General features: G+C 40.2%; 1 pseudogene; it reads left to right on the forward strand.

Annotated features, from left to right (window-relative positions):
* Positions 1 to 6,118: 6,118 nt before the first annotated feature.
* Positions 6,119 to 6,524, forward strand: LOC148000489 (elongin-C pseudogene; annotated as a pseudogene).
* Positions 6,525 to 20,258: the final 13,734 nt, after the last annotated feature.

A 20,258-nucleotide genomic window follows, 5' to 3' on the forward strand; every position in this document is an offset into this window, starting at 1 on the left:
GTCTCCCTTTTCATTTCTGATTTTGTTAATTTGGACGCACTCTCTGTGTCCTCTCGTTAGTCTGGCTAAGGGTTTATCTATCTTGTTGATTTTCTCAAAGAACCAACTTTTGGTTCTGTTGATTCTTTCTATGGTCCTTTTTGTTTCTACTTGGTTGATTTCTGCTCTGAGTTTGATTATTTCCTGCCTTCTACTCCTCCTGGGTGTATTTGCTTCTTTTTGTTCTAGAGCTTTTAGGTGTGCTGTCAAGCTGCTGACATATGCTCTTTCCTGTTTCTTTCTGCAGGCACTCAGCGCTATGAGTTTTCCTCTTAGCACAGCTTTCATTGTGTCCCATAAGTTTGGGTATGTTGTACCTTCATTTTCATTAAATTCTAAAAAGTTTTTAATTTCTTTCTTTATTTCTTCCTTGACCAGGTTATCATTGAGTAGAGCATTGTTCAATTTCCACGTATATGTGGGCATTCTTCCCTTATTGTTATTGAAGACCAGTTTTAGGCCGTGGTGGTCCGATAGCACGCATGGGATTATTTCTATCTTTCTGTACCTGTTGAGGCCCGTTTTTTGACCAATTACATGGTCAATTTTGGAGAAAGTACCATGAGGAGCTGAGAAGAAGGTATATCCTTTTGCTTTAGGATAGAATGTTCTATAAATACCCGTTAAGTCCATTTGGCTCATGACTTCTCTTAGTCTGTCTACATCACTGTTTAATTTCTGTTTCCATGATCTGTCCATTGATGAGAGTGGGGTGTTGAAATCTCCCACTATTATTGTGTGAGGTGCAATGTGTGTTTTGAGCTTTAGTAAGGTTTCTTTTACATATGTAGGTGCCCTTGTATTTGGGGCATAGATATTTAGGATTGAGACTTCATCTTGGTGGATTTTTCCTTTGATGAATATGAAGTGTCCTTCCTTATCTTTTTTGATGACTTTTAGTTGAAAATTGATTTTATTTGATATTAGAATGGCTACTCCAGCTTGCTTCTTCTGACCATTTGCTTGGAAAATTGTTTTCCAGCCTTTCACTCTGAGGTAATGTCTCTCTTGGTCTCTGAGGTGTGTTTCCTGTAGGCAGCAGAATGCAGGGTCCTCGTTGCGTATCCAGTTTGTTAATCTATGTCTTTTTATTGGGGAGTTGAGGCCATTGATATTGAGAGATATTAAGGAATAGTGATTATTGCTTCCCGTTATATTCATATTTGGAAGTGAGGTTATGATTGTGTGCTTTCATTCTCTTTGTTTTGTTGGCAAGATGATTAGTTTCTTGCTTCTAGGGTATAGCTTGCCTCCTTATGTTGGGCTTTACCCTTTATTATCCTTTGTAGTGCTGGATTTGTAGAAAGATATTGTGTAAATTTGGTTTTGTCATGGAATATCTTGGTTTCTCCATCTATGTTAATTGAGAGTTTTGCAGGATACAGTAACCTGGGCTGGCATTTGTGTTCTCTTAGGGTCTGTATGACATCTGTCCAGGATCTTCTGGCCTTCATAGTTTCTGGCGAAAAGTCTGGTGTGATTCTGATAGGTCTGCCTTTATATGTTACTTGACCTTTTTCCCTTACTGCTTTTAATATTCTTTCTTTATTTTGTGCGTTTGGTGTTTTGACAATTATGTGACGGGAGGTGTTTCTTTTCTGGTCCAATCTATTTGGAGTTCTGTAGGCTTCTTGTATGCCTATGGGTATCTCTTTTTTTAGGTTAGGGAAGTTTTCTTCTATGATTTTGTTGAAGATATTTACTGGTCCTTTGAGCTGGGAGTCTTCACTCTCTTCTATACCTATTATCCTTAGGTTTGATCTTCTCATTGAGTCCTGGATTTCCTGTATGTTTTGGACCAGTAGCTTTTTCCGCTTTACATTATCTTTGACAGTTGAGTCAATGATTTCTATGGAATCTTCTGCTCCCGAGATTCTCTCTTCCATCTCTTGAATTCTGTTGGTGAAGCTTGTATCTACAGCTCCTTGTGTTTTCTTTTGATTTTCTATGTCCAGGGTTGTTTCCATGTGTTCTTTCTTGATTGCTTCTATTTCCATTTTTAATTCCTTCAACTGTTTGATTGTGTTTTCCTGGAATTCTTTCAGGGATTTTTGCGATTCCTCTCTGTGGGCTTCTACTTGTTCTCTAAGGGAGTTCTTTCTGTCTTTCTTGAAGTCCTCCAGCATCATGGTCAAATATGATTTTAAAACTAGGTCTTGCTTTTCTGGTGTGTTTGGATATTCCGTGTTTGCTTTGGTGGGAGAATTTGGCTCCGATGATGCCATGTAGTCTTGGTTTCTGTTGCTTGGGTTCCTGTGCTTGCCTCTCGCCATCAGATTATCTCTAGTGTTACTTTGTTCTGCTATTTCTGACAGTGGCTAGACTGTCCTATAACCTGTGTGTCAGGAGTGCTGTAGACCTGTTTTCCTGTTTTCTTTCAGCCAGTTATGGGGACAGAGTGTTCTGCTTTCGGGCGTGTAGTTTTTCCTCTCTACAGGTCTTCAGCTGTTCCTGTGGGCCTGTGTCTTGAGTTCACCAGGCAGGTTTCTTGCAGGGGAAAAATTGGTCCTACCTGTGGTTCCAAGCCTCAAGTTTGCTCGTGGGGTACTGCCTAAGTCCTCTCCGCTGTGGCAGCAACCGGGAAAATCTGTGCCGCTCCTTCCGGGAGTCTCCGTGCACCAGGGTTTCAGATGACGTTTGGTGTTTTCCTCTGGCGCCTGGATGTGCACAGAGTGCAGTCTCTTCTGGTTTACCAGGCGTGTCCGCCTCTCTGAAGGTTCAGCTCTCCCTCCCACGGGATTTGGGTGCAGAGAACTGTTTATCCCTTCTGTTTCCTTCAGGTTCCGGCAGTGTCTCAGGCGCAGGGGTCCTGCCGCTCCCGGGCCCTCCCCTACGGGAACCCAGAGGCCTTATACAGTTGCCTCTTGGGCCAGGGATGTGGGCAGGGGTGGGCAGTGTTGGTGGGATCCTCCGCTCTGCAGCCTCAGGAGTGCCCACCTGATCAGGCGGTGAGGTCTCTCTCCCACGGGGTTTCCTGTGTTTCTTTCAATGGTAAAATGTGATCATATTCACAATGAGGCATTTCCTTTCATTTTACTGACGTTTCTTGTTGCTATTGTCAATATAATTGAAATAAGGTGAGGTTGGACTCTTGAATGGACACACAAGGCAGTGCCTTGTTTTCACATTACACACTCTTCTGCTTTATCAGGAGCTCTGAAGAATTAGCTACCGTATGCAGAAAAACCGTGGACTAAACCCTTCTGAAAATGTGCTGTCAACAGAAACAAAATCCTGCGCTTCCTTCACTACATGATTTTTATAAAGCTATTAGAATAAATTGATGAAGTTCATCATCACAAACATCTCCCCATTTGATTTCAAGCAGGCATGGTAACAGGATCGGCTCTGCATGGCAAACCTGAGGTCTGAATCATGTAGGAGGAGGAGCCTGAGGCAGAGATGGATCTTTGCTCTCGGCATGATTTATTGTGTGCTGTCTCCAGGTTTATCATGTCCCTATTTATGATATCAGTGTGTGAGGGTTGTGGATTTTGGAAATTTTTCTGTTTAATCTTAATTGAATACTGTTGGATAATTGAAAGACTGTGTGAATTTTCTCTTGATAACTGACACACTGTTGAAGATTCCTATGCATGATTTACTGGTTGTGTTCATTTCCTTTGTATGCATGACAGGCACTTAGCTTTTCCTATGGATGACTCTCACGCAATGTATGTGATCTGTGGATGACTGACAGACTGTGCGTGTTTCTAATAGATGACTGAGAGGCTGTTGACTTTACTGTGGCTGTTTGAAAGGATATTGAAATTTCTTATAAATGGTTCTAAGGCTATGGGCAATTCCTATGGGTTATTGATAGGATGTAGATTTTTCCCCCAGATGACTACCAAGTTGGGGGTGTGCCATGTAGCTGACAAACAGGCAACTCTTTCCTACACATGATTGACAGGTTGTTGGTTTTTCCTATGAATGCCTTACAGGTTGTGGGTACTTTCTATGGATGATTTCATGTAGCAGTCATTTACCATGGAGGACTGACTGAAAGTCTGTGCATATTTGTTATGCATACTGAACAATGGTAGATACATACTATGTATGGTTGACAGGCTTTGGCTATTTCTTATCAATGATGGACAGGGTGTAGGTATTTCCTATGAATGACAGATAGAGTGTGGGCTTGTCCTTTGGACAAGTGACAAAGTTGGTATATGTTTCCTGGGGCTGAGTGATAGGCTGTTGACACTACCTATGAATAATCCACAGGCTTTGAGATATGTTGTGAAAGACTGACAGGCTGTGGGTCTCTCCATTGAATGACTGGCTATGGGAGTTTCTAATGTATGACTGACCGGCTCTGAGAGGTTTGTATATAAGTTAGTCGCCATGTCCTGTGGGTGATTAACAGACTATGGCCATTTGTTATGTCTGATTGACAGACTGTGATAATTTCTTCTGGATGACTGACAGGTTTTGTGAGTTGCTGGTAGGTGATTGACAGGGTGAGGGGATTTCCACTGAATGACTGACAGGACATGGGCAATTCTTATGGATGGTAGCCAGGCTGTGGGCTTTTACTTTGGATGATGTAGGTGTTGGGGACAGATTTTTGATAAGCTGTATGACTTGTGGGTGGCTGACATGTTGTGCTTCTTAAGCTAGATGATTGATACATCATAGGCATGACCTACAGATGCAGATCTGCAGACCAATTGTTTCACTGTAAATTTTATAAACAAATGAAAATTGAAATCCCCAGTCACCAATACTTTGACTTTTTCAATCCAAATTTCATTTTTTATGCCCATGATTAAGCTTTCTATATTTGCTACCATTAGGATCACAACATATTGCTTAGGTAATAAATAAAGTATCCATGTTAACCCGGGAGCAAAAATGTAGCAAAGCAGGACCTTGCATTTTGTTTTAAAATGGTCAATGTATCCCTGGACTTACACTAAATTTGGTAAATATAAGTAGAAGGAGATAAACTATGGCATCCAATCTCCTATATATGAGATTCAAAAAGGTTTCAGCAAAATGAAATGAGAGTTCCAAAAAGCAAGGGTCATTTCATGCTATATTTACATTTATATGATATAAGGAAGCTTGACTGGGCAAAGAAACATAAAGGTTTAAGAGTGGGAAGACCTTGAGTTATATTTTTTTTTCGGAGCTGGGGACCGAACCCAGGACCTTGTGCTTGCTAGGCAAGGGCTCTACCACTGAGCCAAATCCCCAACCTGACCTTGAGATATATTAAAATGTGTATTATACACAATAGACATTTAATTACATGTGAGGAATAAATGGACTGACAGAATGAAAAACTATAGTTGGACAAATCAGAGTTTGAAGAAAATATTCAATAAGCATAAGAATATTTTCAAACTATAATTCATTCTTGGATTATTTATATGAAGCTCTACCTTAACAACTAATAAACACCTTAAAATAACAAAATGATTAAGAAGCATGTGGACTTCGGAAAATATGCTGGTGTGCCATCAATTCCCCTTCAAGCAAAAAACTATGAAATACGAATGAGGGCCTAGCCCATCACACTGCTCCCTGATCTCAAATCCCATGGAAAAGAGATCTAAACACCAAGAAGTATGGAACATCCTGAGACCACAGGACAGACAGACACATCTGTCCACTTTCAATACCACATTCTCATCAATGGACAGATAAGAGAAACAGAAATTAAACAGCGACATAGAGAAACTAACAGAAGTTATATACTAAATGGATTTAACAAATATTTATAGAACATTAAATAATAAAACAAAAGGATTTACATTCTTCTCAGTACCTCATAGTACCTCCTCGAAAATTGACCATATAATTTGTCAAAAAAATAGGCATCAATAGATACAGGAAGATAGAAATAATTCTATTTGTCCTATCAGATCACCATGGACAAAGGCTGGTCTTCAATAAAAACAATAATGGCAGAATGCCCTCAGATACATTGAAGTTTAACAACACACTACTCAATGAAAACTTGGTCAAGGAAGAATTAATGATAGAAATTAAAGATTTCTTAGCACTTCCTTCGGATGCAAGTTACTAGATGACTGCTTCTCGGCCTCGCCAGGAAACTATTTATTTCCTCTGGGATCAAATAGAATTTTATAAGAACATAATGGATGGAGAGGAGAAAACCTATGGTGGCTGTGAAGGCCCTGATGCCATGTATGTGAAATTAATATCTTCTGATGGTCATGAATTTATTGTAAAAAGAGAACATGCATTAACATCAGGAACAATAAAGGCCATGTTGAGTGGTCCAGGTCAGTTTGCGGAGAATGAAACCAATGAGGTCAACTTTAGAGAGATCCCTTCACATGTGCTATCGAAAGTGTGCATGTATTTTACCTACAAGGTCCGCTATACTAACAGCTCCACTGAAATTCCTGAATTCCCAACTGCACCTGAAATTGCACTGGAACTGCTGATGGCCGTGAACTTCTTAGATTGTTAAATAAGATAAATTATAATAAACTGTTAATTTTTTTCAGTATTTAATACCTGTAGTTCAGTTAGTAATTTTTTCACATATAGCATGTTGCCTTTATGAAATTGAACGCTAAAGTTAATTGCTGAGCAGATTTCTTCTGTCATTTGCATAGCAGAGTTGAAATTTGTTTGCTACATCAACAAATTAAGGAAGTTTCACAAGCCAAAAAATAAATAAATAATGCCAGTTTAAAAAAAAAAGATTTCTTAGAATTTAATGAAAATGAAGATACAACACACCCAAACATTTAGGACACAGTGAGTGCAGTACTAAAAGGAAAACTCGTAGCTCTGAGTGCCGCCAAAAGAAACAGGAGAGAGCATACTCAGCAGCTTGACAGCACATCTAAAAAGTCTAGAGCCAAAAGAAGTAAATACACACAAGAGGAATAGAAGGGAAGAAATAATAAAACTAAGAGCTAAAATCATCCAAGTTTAAAAAAAAAAGAGTACACAAAGAATCAACAAAAGCAGGAGCTGGTTCTTCGACAAAATCAACAAGATAGAAAAACCCTTAGCAAGAATACCCAGAGTGTATCCAAATTAACAAAACCAGAAGGGAAAAGGGAGACATAACAAAAAAAATCTGAGGAAATTAAAAATATCAACAAATCCTACTACAAAAGCATATATTCAACAAAACTGGAAAATCTGGAGGAAATAGACAATTTTCTAGACAAATACAAGGTACTAAAGTTAAATCAGAAACAGATAAACATCTAAACAACACCATAATTCCTAAAGAAGTAGAAGCAGTTATTAAGAGTCTCCCAATCAAAGAGAACCCAGGACTCCATGAATTTACTGCAGAATTCTATCAGGCCTTCATAGAAGACCTCATATCAATACTGTCCAGATTAGTTCCCAAAACAGAAATAGGCAGAGCACTACCAAATTCCTTCTTTGAAACGACAGTTACTCTTATAACTAAACCACACAAAAATCCAACAAAGAAAGAGAACTTGAGACCATTTACCCTTATGATTATTGATGTAAAAATACTCAATAAAAATCTTGCAAAGTGAATGCAAGAACACATCAAAATAATCACCCATCATGATCAGTTAGGCTTCAGCCCAAGGATGAAAGGATGGTCCAATATACTAAACGATAACCTGGGCAAGGAAGAAATAAAGAAAGAAATTAAAGACTTCTTAGAATTTAATGAAAATGAAGGTACGACATACCCACACGTATGGGACACAATTAAAGCTGTGCTAAGAGGAAAACTCATAGTTCTTAGTGCCTGCAGAAAGAAACAGGAGAGAGCCTATATCAGCAGCTTGACAGCACACCTAAAAGCTCTAGAACAAAAAGAAGCAAATACACCCAGGAGGAGTAGAAGGCAGGAAATAATCAAACTCAGAGCTGAAATCAACCAAGTAGAAGAAAAGAGGACCATAGAAAGAAACAACAGAACCAAAAGTTGGTTCTCTGAGAAAATCAACGGGACAGATAAACCCTTAGCCAGACTAACGAGAGGACACAGAGAGTGTGTCCAAATTAACAAAATCAGAAATGAAAAGGGAGACACAACTACAGATTCAGAGGAAATTAAAAAAAATCATCAGATCTTATTATAAAAGCCTATATTCAACAAAACTTGAAAATCGGCAGGAAATGGACAATTTCCTAGACTGATACCAGGTACCGAAGTTAAATCAGGAACAGATAAACCAGTTAAACAACCCCATAACTCCTAAGGAAATAGAAGCAGTCATTAAAGGTCTCCCAACCCACTCCTGAGGCTGCAGAGCGGAAGAGACCACCAACACTGCTCACCCCTGCCCACATCCCTGGCCCAAGAGGAAACTGTATAAGGCCTCTGGGCTCCCGTGGGGGAGGGCCCAGGAGCGGCAGGACCCCTGCCAGAGACACCGCCGGACCCTGAAGGAAACAGACCGGATAAACAGTTCTCTGCACCCAAATCCCGTGGGAGGGAGAGCTAAACCTTCAGAGAGGCAGACAGGCCTGGGAAACCAGAAGAGACTGCTCCCTGCACACACATCTCGGACGCCAGAGGAAAAAGCCAAAGACCATCTGGAACCCTGGTGCACTGTAGCTCCCGGAAGGGGCGGCACAGGTCTTCCTGGTTGCTGCCGCTGCAGAGAGCCCCTGGGCAGCACCCCACGAGCGAACTTGAGCTTCGGGACCACAGGTAAGACCAAATTTTCTGCTGCAAGAAAGCTGCCTGGTGAGCTTGGGACACACGGAAGCAGAATTTCTCTAGAACAGGGCACGTTCTGTGTTTACCGGAAGTCCCACACCCGCGGATCCCGGCCCGCAGCAGCTCTCTGCTCCCAGACCCGGTGAGAGAGAGACCCAACCGCCTGGTCAGGTGGGCACTCCTGAGGCTGCAGAGCGGAAGAGACCACCAACACTGCTCACCCCTGCCCACATCCCTGGCCCAAGAGGAAACTGTATAAGGCCTCTGGGCTCCCGTGGGGGAGGGCCCAGGAGTGGCAGGACCCCTGCCAGAGACACCGCCGGACCCTGAAGGAAACAGACCGGATAAACAGTTCTCTGCACCCAAATCCCGTGGGAGGGAGAACTAAACCTTCAGAGAGGCAGACAAGCCTGGGAAACCAGAAGAGACTGCTCCCTGCACACACATCTCGGACGACAGAGGAAAAAGCCAAAGACCATCTGGAACCCTGGTGCACTGAAGCTCCCGGAAGGGGCGGCACAGGTCTTCCTGGTTGCTGCCGCTGCAGAGAGCCCCTGGACAGCACCCCACGAGCAAACCTGAGCCTCGGGACCACAGGTAAGACCAACTTTTCTGCTGCAAGAAAGCTGCCTGGTGAACTCAAGACACAGGCTCACAGGAACAGCTGAAGACCTGTAGAGAGGAAAAACTACACGCCCGAAAGCAGAACACTCTGTCCCCATAACTGACTGAAAGAGAGGAAAACAGGTCTACAGCACTCCTGACACACAGGCTTATAGGACAGTCTAGGCACTGTCAGAAATAGCAGAACAAAGTAACACTAGAGATAATCTGATGGCGAGAGGCAAGCGCAGGAACCCAAGCAACAGAAACCAAGAATACATGCCATCATCGGAGCCCAATTCTCCCACCAAAACAAACATGGAATATCCAAACACACCAGAAAAGCAAGATCTAGTTTCAAAATCATATTTGATCATGATGCTGGAGGACTTCAAGAAAGACCTGAACACACTTAGGGAAGCACAGGAAAACATTAATAAACAAGTAAAAGCCTACAGAGAGGAATCGCAAAAATCCCTGAAAGAATTCCAGGAAAACACAATCAAACAGTTGAAGGAATTAAAAATGGAAATAGAAGCAATCAAGAAAGAACACATGGAAACAACCCTGGATATAGAAAACCAAAAGAAGAGACAAGGAGCTGTAGATACAAGCTTCACCAACAGAATACAAGAGATGGAAGAGAGAATCTCAGGAGCAGAAGATTCCATAGAAATCATTGACTCAACTGTCAAAGATAATGTAAAGCGGAAAAAGCTACTGGTCCAAAACATACAGGAAATCCAGGACTCAATGAGAAGATCAAACCTAAGGATAATAGGTATAGAAGAGAGTGAAGACTCCCAGCTCAAAGGACCAGTAAATATCTTCAACAAAATCATAGAAGAAAACTTCCCTAACCTAAAAAAAGAGATACCCATAGACATACAAGAAGCCTACAGAACTCCAAATAGATTGGACCAGAAAAGAAACACCTCCCGTCACATAATTGTCAAAACACCAAACGCACAAAATAAAGAAAGAATATTAAAAGCAGTAAGGGAAAAAGGTCAAGTAACATATAAAGGGAGACCTATTAGAATCACACCAGACTTCTCGCCAGAAACTATGAAGGCCAGAAGATCCTGGACTGATGTTATACAGACCCTAAGAGAACACAAATGCCAGCCCAGATTACTGTATCCAGCAAAACTCTCAATTAACATTGATGGAGAAAACATGATATTCCATGACAAAACCAAATTTACACAATATCTTTCTACAAATCCAGCACTACAAAGGATAATAAATGGGAAAGCCCAACATAAGGAGGCAAGCTATACCCTAGAAGAAGCAAGAAACTAATCGTCTTGGCAACAAAACAAAGAGAATGAAAGCACACAAACATAACCTCACATCCAAATATAAATATAACGGGAAGCAATAATCACTATTCCTTAATATCTCTCAATATCAATGGCCTCAACTCCCCAATAAAAAGACATAGATTAACAAACTGGATACGCAACGAGGACCCTGCATTCTGCTGCCTACAGGAAACACACCTCAGAGACAAAGACAGACACTACCTCAGAGTGAAAGGCTGGAAAACAACTTTCCAAGCAAATGGTCAGAAGAAGCAAGCTGGAGTAGCCATTCTAATATCAAATAAAATCAATTTCCAACTAAAAGTCATCAAAAAAGATAAGGAAGGACACTTCATATTCATCAAAGGAAAAATCAACCAAGATGAACTCTCAATCCTAAATATCTATGCCCCAAATACAAGGGCACCTACATACGTAAAAGAAACCTTACTAAAGCTCAAAACACACATTGCACCTCACACAATAATAGTGGGAGATTTCAACACCCCACTCTCATCAATGGACAGATCATGGAAACAGAAATTAAACAGTGATGTAGACAGACTAAGAGAAGTCATGAGCCAAATGGACTTAACGGATATTTATAGAACATTCTATCCTAAAGCAAAAGGATATACCTTCTTCTCAGCTCCTCATGGTACTTTCTCCAAAATTGACCATGTAATTGGTCAAAAAACGGGCCTCAACAGGTACAGAAAGATAGAAATAATCCCATGCGTGCTATCGGACCACCACGGCCTAAAACTGGTCTTCAATAACAATAAGGGAAGAATGCCCACATATACGTGGAAATTGAACAATGCTCTACTCAATGATAACCTGGTCAAGGAAGAAATAAAGAAAGAAATTAAAAACTTTTTAGAATTTAATGAAAATGAAGGTACAACATACCCAAACTTATGGGACACAATGAAAGCTGTGCTAAGAGGAAAACTCATAGCGCTGAGTGCCTGCAGAAAGAAACAGGAAAGAGCATATGTCAGCAGCTTGACAGCACACCTAAAAGCTCTAGAACAAAAAGAAGCAAATACACCCAGGAGGAGTAGAAGGCAGGAAATAATCAAACTCAGAGCTGAAATCAACCAAGTAGAAACAAAAAGGACCATAGAAAGAATCAACAGAACCAAAAGTTGGTTCTTTGAGAAAATCAACAAGATAGATAAACCCTTAGCCAGACTAACGAGAGGACACAGAGAGTGCGTCCAAATTAACAAAATCAGAAATGAAAAGGGAGACATAACTACAGATTCAGAGGAAATTCAAAAAATCATCAGATCTTACTATAAAAACCTATATTCAACAAAATTTGAAAATCTTCAGGAAATGGACAATTTCCTAGACAGATACCAGGTATCGAAGTTAAATCAGGAACAGATAAACCAGTTAAACAACCCCATAACTCCTAAGGAAATAGAAGCAGTCATTAAAGGTCTCCCAACCAAAAAGAGCCCAGGTCCAGACGGGTTTAGTGCAGAATTCTATCAAACCTTCATAGAAGACCTCATACCAATATTATCCAAACTATTCCACAAAATTGAAACAGATGGAGCCCTACCGAATTCCTTCTACGAAGCCACAATTACTCTTATACCTAAACCACACAAAGACACAACAAAGAAAGAGAACTTCAGACCAATTTCCCTTATGAATATCGACGCAAAAATACTCAATAAAATTCTGGCAAACCGAATTCAAGAGCACATCAAAACAATCATCCACCATGATCAAGTAGGCTTAATCCCAGGCATGCAGGGATGGTTTAATATACGGAAAACCATCAACGTGATCCATTATATAAACAAACTGAAAGAACAGAACCACATGATCATTTCATTAGATGCTGAGAAAGCATTTGTCAAAATTCAACACCCCTTCATGATAAAAGTCCTGGTAAGAATAGGAATTCAAGGCCCATACCTAAACATAGTAAAAGCCATATACAGCAAACCAGTTGCTAACATTAAACTAAATGGAGAGAAACTTGAAGCAATCCCACTACAATCAGGGACTAGACAAGGCTGCCCACTCTCTCCCTACTTATTCAATATAGTTCTTGAAGTTCTAGCCAGAGCAATCAGACAACAAAAGGAGATCAAAGGGATACAGATCGGAAAAGAAGAGGTCAAAATATCACTATTTGCAGATGACATGATAGTATATTTAAGTGATCCCAAAAGTTCCACCAGAGAACTACTAAAGCTGATAAACAACTTCAGCAAAGTGGCTGGGTATAAAATTAACTCAAATAAATCAGTTGCCTTCCTCTATACAAAAGCGAAACAAGCCGAGAAAGAAATTAGGGAAACGACACCCTTCATAATAGACCCAAATAATATAAAGTACCTCGGTGTGACTTTAACCAAGCAAGTAAAAGATCTGTACAATAAGAACTTCAAGACACTGAGGAAAGAAATTGAAGAAGACCTCAGAAGATGGAAAGATCTCCCATGCTCATGGATTGGCAGGATTAATATGGTAAAAATGGCCATTTTACCAAAAGCAATCTACAGATTCAATGCAATCCCCATCAAAATACCAATCCAATTCTTCAAAGAGTTAGACAGAACAATTTGCAAATTCATCTGGAATAACAAAAAACCCAGGATAGCTAAAGCTATCCTCAACAATAAGAGGACTTCAGGGGGAATCACTATCCCTGAACTCAAGCAGTATTACAGAGCAATAGTGATAAAAACTGCATGGTATTGGTACAGAGACAGACAGATAGACCAATGGAATAGAATTGAAGACCCAGAAATGAACCCACACACCTATGGTCACTTGATTTTTGACACAGGAGCCAAAACCATCCAATGGAAAAAAGATACCATTTTCAGCAAATGGTGCTGGTTCAACTGGAGGGCAACATGTAGAAGAATGCAGATCGATCCATGCTTATCACCCTGTACAAAGCTTAAGTCCAAGTGGATCAAGGACCTCCACATCAAACCAGACACACTCAAACTAATAGAAGAAAAACTAGGGAAGCATCTGGAACACATGGGCACTGGAAAAAATTTCCTGAACAAAACACCAATGGCTTATGCTCTAAGATCAAGAATCGACAAATGGGATCTCATAAAACTGCAAAAGCTTCTGTAAGGCAAAGGACACTGTGGTTAGGACAAAACGGCAACCAACAGATTGGGAAAAGATCTTTACCAATCCTACAACAGATAGAGGCCTTATATCCCAAATATACAAAGAACTCAAGAAGTTTGACCGCAGGGAAACAAATAACCCTATTAAAAAATGGGGTTCAGAGCTAAACAAAGAATTCACAGCTGAGGAATGCCGAATGGCTGAGAAACACCTAAAGAAATGTTCAACATCTTTAGTCATAAGGGAAATGCAAATCAAAACAACCCTGAGATTTCACCTCACACCAGTGCAATTGGCTAAGATCAAAAACTCAGGTGACAGCAGATGCTGGCGAGGATGTGGAGAAAGAGGAACACTCCTCCATTGTTGGTGGGATTGCAGACTGGTAAAACCATTCTGGAAATCAGTGTGGAGGTTCCTCAGAAAATTGGACATTGAACTGCCTGAGGATCCAGCCATACCTCTCTTGGGCATATACCCAAAAGATGCCTCAACATATAAAAGAGACACGTGTTCCACTATGTTCATCGCAGCCTTATTTATAATATCCAGAAGCTGGAAAGAACCCAGATGCCCTTCAACAGAGGAATGGATACAGAAAATGTGGTACATCTACACAATGGAATATTATTACTCAGCTATCAAAAACAATGACTTTATGAAATTCGTAGGCAAATGGTTGGAACTGGAAAATATCATCCTGAGTGAGGTAACCCAATCACAGAAAAACACACATGGTATGCACTCATTGACAAGTGGCTATTAGCCCAAATGCTTGAATTACCCTAGATGCCTAGAACACATGAAACTCAAGACGGATGATCAAAACGTGAATGCTTCACTCCTTCTTTAAATGTGGAACGAGAATACCCTTGGCAGGGAATAGAGAGGCAAAGATTAAAACAGAGACAGAAGGAACACCCATTCAGAGCCTGCCCCACATGTGGCCCATACATATACAGCCACCCAATTAGACAAGATGGATGAAGCAATGAAGGGCAGGCTGACAGGTGCGGGATGTAGATCTCTCCTGAGAGACACAGCCAGAGTACAGCAAATACATAGGCGAATGCCAGCAGCAAACCACTGAACTGAGAATAGGACCCCATTGAAGGAATCAGAAAAAGAACTCGAAGAGCTCGAAGGGGCTCAAGACCCCTTATGAACAACACTGCCAAGCAACCAGAGCTTCCAGGGTCTAAGCTACTACCTAAAGACTATACATGGACTGACCCTGGACTCTGACCACATAGGAAGCAATGAATATCCTAGTAAGAGCACCAGTGTAAGGGGAAGCCCTGGGTCCTGCTAAGACTGAACCCCCAGTGAACGTGATTGTTGGGAGGAGGGCAGCAATGGGGGAAGGATGGGGAGGGGGAACACCCTTAGCGAAGGGGAGGGGGAGGGATTAGGGGGATGTTTGCCCGGAAACCGGGGAAGGAAATAACACTCGAAATGTAAATAAGAAATACTCAAATTAATAAAAAAAATTTGACTTCAACAAGTTTCTAACCCCAGGACCATTTCTAAAATTCAAAGATTGTTTTCTCTACTATAAAGTATATGTGTATTTAATGGTTTTATCTTATAATTATTATATAACTTCTATCCATTATATGATAATGAACTCATCTTTTTCAGTAGCACATACATTTTATACTTTATTATGTAAAAGGTATGGCTCAGGTACAATATTTCATTGCATAAATGTTATATTTTGTAATAAAGAGAAAACAACAACAAAAAAGTCCTGGAAAGATCAGGAAATCAAAACCCATAACTAAACATAGTAAAAACAATATACAGTGAACCAGTAACTAACATCAAACTAAATGGAGAGGAACTTGATGAAATCCCACTAAAATCAGGGACTAGATAAGGCTGCCTGCACTGTAACTACTTATTCAATACAGCCCTGGAATTCCGAGCCAGAGCAGTCAGACAACAAAAGGAGGACAAGGGATACAAAGTGGGAGGGAAGATGTCACAATATGGCTATTTGCCAACGATAGGATATATTTAAGTGTAGATAGGATATATTAAGTATATTTAAGTGACGCCAAAAGGTCCACCAGAGAATTACAAAACCTGATATTAACTTCAGCAAATTTTTGGGTACAAAATGACTCAAAAAAAATTAGTAGCCTTCCTCCACTCAAAGGAAAAACAGGCTGAGTAAAATTAGGGAAATGACACCCTTCACAATAGTCGCAATAATAAAAAATACCTCAGTGTGACTTTAACGAAATAAGTGAAAGATCTGTATAACAAGAACTTCAAGTCTCTGAAAAGACATTGAAGAAGATATCAGAAGATGGAACGGCCTCACATTCTCATGGATTAGCAGGATTAATATAGTAAAAGTGGCCATTTTGCCAAAAGCAATCTACAAATTCACTGCAATCCCCATCAAAAATCCAACTCAATTCTTCAGACATAGAAAGAGCAATTTACTAATTCATTTGGAATAAAAAAAAACCAGGATAGCAAAACCTATACTCAATGATAAAAGAACTTCTGGGGAAATCATCATTCCTGACCTCAAGCAGTATTACAGAGCAATAGTGGAAAAAAAGCTGTACGGTTTAGTAACATAGACAGCTAGACAGATCAGTGAAATATAATTGAAGACCCAGACCTGAACCCACCCACCTTTGGTCAATTGATCTTTGACAAAGAGCAAAAACCATCCATTTGTAAAAAGATAGCATTTTCAATAAATGGTGCTCATTCAATAGGTTAGCATGTAAAAGATACAAATCAAACAATTCTTATCTCCCTGTACAAAGCTTAAGTCCAAGTGGATCAAGAACATCAACATTAAAACATATACACTGGAACTAATAGAAGAAAAACTGGAGAATAGACTCACACAAATGGGCACTGGGGAAATTTTCCTAAACAAAACAACAATGGCTTATGTGCTAAGGTCAAAAATTGACAAATGGAACCTCATAAAACTGCAAAGCTTCTGTAATGCAATGGATACTTTTCAATAGAACAGAACAGCAACCAACAGATTTGGAAAAGATCTTTACCAATATTACATCTGATGCAGGGCTAATATCGAAAATATACAAAAACAAAAAAACAAAAAACAAAAACAAGAACTTAGAGTCCAGAGAGCCAAATAACCCTATTAAAATTTGGGTTCAGAGCTAAACAAAGAATTCTCAGCTGAGGAATATCAAATGGCTGAGAAGCACCTATAGAAATGTTTAGCATACTTAGTCATCAGGGGTGTACAAATCAAAAAACCCTGAGATTCCACTCACACCAGTAAGAATGGCTACGATAAAAAAACTCAGGTGACAGCAGATGCTGGCCAGGATGTGGATAAAGAGGAAAACTCTTCCATTGTTGGTAGGATTGCAGACTGGTACAACCACTCTGGAAATCAGCCAGGAGGTTCCTGAGAAAATTCCACTACCTGAGGACCCAGCCACACCTCTCCTGGGCATATACCCAATAGATGCCCCAACAAACAACCAGGAAACACGCTCCACTATGTTCATAGCAGCCTTATTTATAATAGCCAGAAGCTGGAAAGAACCCAGATGCCCTTCAACAGGGGAGTGGATTCAGAAAATAAGGTACATCTACACAATGGAGTACTACTCAGCAATCAAAAACAATGACTTCATGAAATTCATAGACAAATGGAATGAACTAGAAAATATCATCCTGAGTGAAGTAACCCAATCACAGAAAAACACACATGGTATGCACTCATTCATAAGTGGATATTAGCCGAAAACCTCGAATTACTCTAGATGCAATCCACAGACCACATGAAGCTCATGACAAAGGATGAATAAAATACAGATGCTTCCACTCCTTCTGAAATGGGATAACAAAAATATCCATAGGAGGGAAATAGAGGCAAAGTTTAGAGCAGAGCCTGAAGGAACAGCCATTCAGAGCCTGCCCCACATGTGGCCCATACATATACAGCCACCAAAACTACATTTGACTGATGAAGCTAAGAAATGTGTGATGACACGGACCGGATATCGATGTCTCCTGAGAGACACAACCAGAGCATGTCAAATGCAGAGGTGAACACTAACAGCAAACTACTGAACTTAGAACAGGACTCCCTTTTGGGGAATTAGAGAAAGGATTGAAAGAGCTGAAGGTGCTTGCAACCCGATAAGAACAACAATGTCAGAGATGCCCAGGGACTAAACCACTACCCAAAGAGTATACATGGACCCAGGGCTCCAACTGCTTATGTATCAGAGAATAGACTTGTTGAACACTAGTGGAAGGGGAAACCCTTGGTCCTACCCTGGGTGGACCCACAGTGCAGGGGAATATAGGGGTAGGTTGTAAAGGGTGTGGGTTTGGGGGGAGAATACCCTTATAGGGAAGGGGGAGGGGACGGGGGCATATGGAGAGGAAACTAGGAAAGGGAATAAAGCAGCAGCAGCAGCAGCCTGAGGAGGAGGAGGAGGAGGAGGAAACAGACTGGAGGAGCTGAAGGGGTTTCAACACCACAGGAAGAACAACACTATCAACCAACCAGAATCGCAGAGTCCCCAGAGACTAAAACACCAACCAAAGAGTAGCTTGATACTCATGTATTGCTTTTCTAGGTATCACATTATCTATTTACTGACTAACTGATTTATGGGATTTTGCTGTTCGTGGTTTGTTTTAGATACAGGCACTGTAGAATAGGATAGAAGCCTCCAAAAGGGCTTTTATCTGTCCCTCTTGAGACACTAATCCTGTCTAGCTCCAGATGGCTCCAGAACATTAATTAGCTCAGTAATGCCACTGTGTGCTCACAGAAAGGGATTGATTCAAAATTGCCAACATTATCTCTGGAGCTAGTTAAGTTTGCCACAGTCAAAACAAATCTAAATAAACTTGTATCTAATAAAAGCTATGATATATTTAAAGTTAAAAAAAAAGAATGAAGGCTAGCCTTCATTTTAAAAGTCTTGGAAAGATCAGGAATTCAAGTCCCAAATCTAAACATAGTAAAAACAATATACAGCAAACCAGTAGCCAACATCAAACTAAATGGAGATAAACTTGAAGAAATACCACTAAAATCAGTAGCCTTCCTCTATTCAAAGGATAAACAGGCTCAAAAAGAAATTAGGGAAATAATGCACTTCACAATAGTAACAGATGTTAAAAAAAATACCTCGGTGTTACTCTAACCAAGCAAGTGAATGATCTCTTTGACAAGACCTTCAAGTTTCTGAAGAAAGAATTTGAAAAAGATCTCATAAGATGGGAAGATCTCCCATGCTCATGGATTGACGGGAATAAAAATGTAAAATGGCCATCTGACCAAAGGGAATTTACAAATTCAATGTAATCCCCATGAAAATTTCAACTCTATTCTTCATAGAGGTAGAAAGAGCAATTTGCAAATTCGTTTGAAATGACAAGAAATCCAGGATAGTGAAAACTATCTTCAACTATAAAAGAATTTCTGGGAGAATCACCATCCCAGGCCTCAAGCTGTATTATATAGCAATAGTGATAAAACCTGTATGGTTTGGTACAGATTCAGACAGGCAAATCAGTGGAATAGAAGTGGAGACCCAGAAATGAGCCCACACACCTTTGGGCCCTTGATGTTTGACAAAGGACCTAAAACCATCCACTGGAAAAAATATAGCATTTTGAACAAATGTTGCTGGATCAACCAGCAGTCAGCATGGACAATGCAAATCAAATGTTTCTTATCACCCCGTACACAGCTAAAATCCAAGAGAATTGAGGATCTCCACATAGAAGAAGATACACTCCAAATAATAAAAGGAAAATTGGGGAAGACCCTGGAACACGTGGGCACTAGGGAAAATTTCCTGAATAGAACACCAATAGCTTATGCTTTAAGATCAAGATTCAACAAATGGGACCTCAAAAAATTGCAAAGATTATGCAAGGAAAAGGACACTGTCATTAGGACAAAATGGAAAACAACAGATTGGGAAAAGATCTTTACCAATCCTATATCTGATAGAAGGGTAATATGTAATATATATAAAGAAATCTAGAAGTTTAGACTGCAGAAAATCAAATAACTCTACTACAAAATGAGGTACAGAGCTAAACAAAGAATTCTAAGCTGAGGAATATCAAATGGCCCTGAAGCTCCTAAGGAACTATTAAACATCCTTAATCATCAGCAAAAATCAAACCAAGAAAATGCTCAGATTTGACCTCACACCACTCAGAATGACTAAGGACAAAATCTAAGGTGACAACAAATGTTGACGGGGATGTGGAGAAAGAGGAACACTCCTCCACTGTATGTGGGAGAGCAAGCTGGCAAAATAATTCTGGAAATAAGTTTGTAAGTTCCTCAGAAAATTGGACATAGTACTACCTGAGGACCCAGCTATACCCCCTAGTGGGCATATACCCAAAAGGGGCTCCAAAATATAGCAAGGAAACATGCTCCATTTTGTTCATAGAACCCTTATTTGTAAATGCCAGGAGCTGGAAAGAATTCAGATGTCCCTCCATCTACAGAGTACACATTGGCTGACCCATGGCCTCAGGTGCAT

The sequence above is a fragment of the Rattus norvegicus genome, chromosome 16 (assembly GCF_021556685.1).
Source record: "Rattus norvegicus strain SHRSP/BbbUtx chromosome 16, alternate assembly SHRSP_T2T, whole genome shotgun sequence".
Lineage (NCBI taxonomy): Eukaryota > Metazoa > Chordata > Mammalia > Rodentia > Muridae > Rattus > Rattus norvegicus.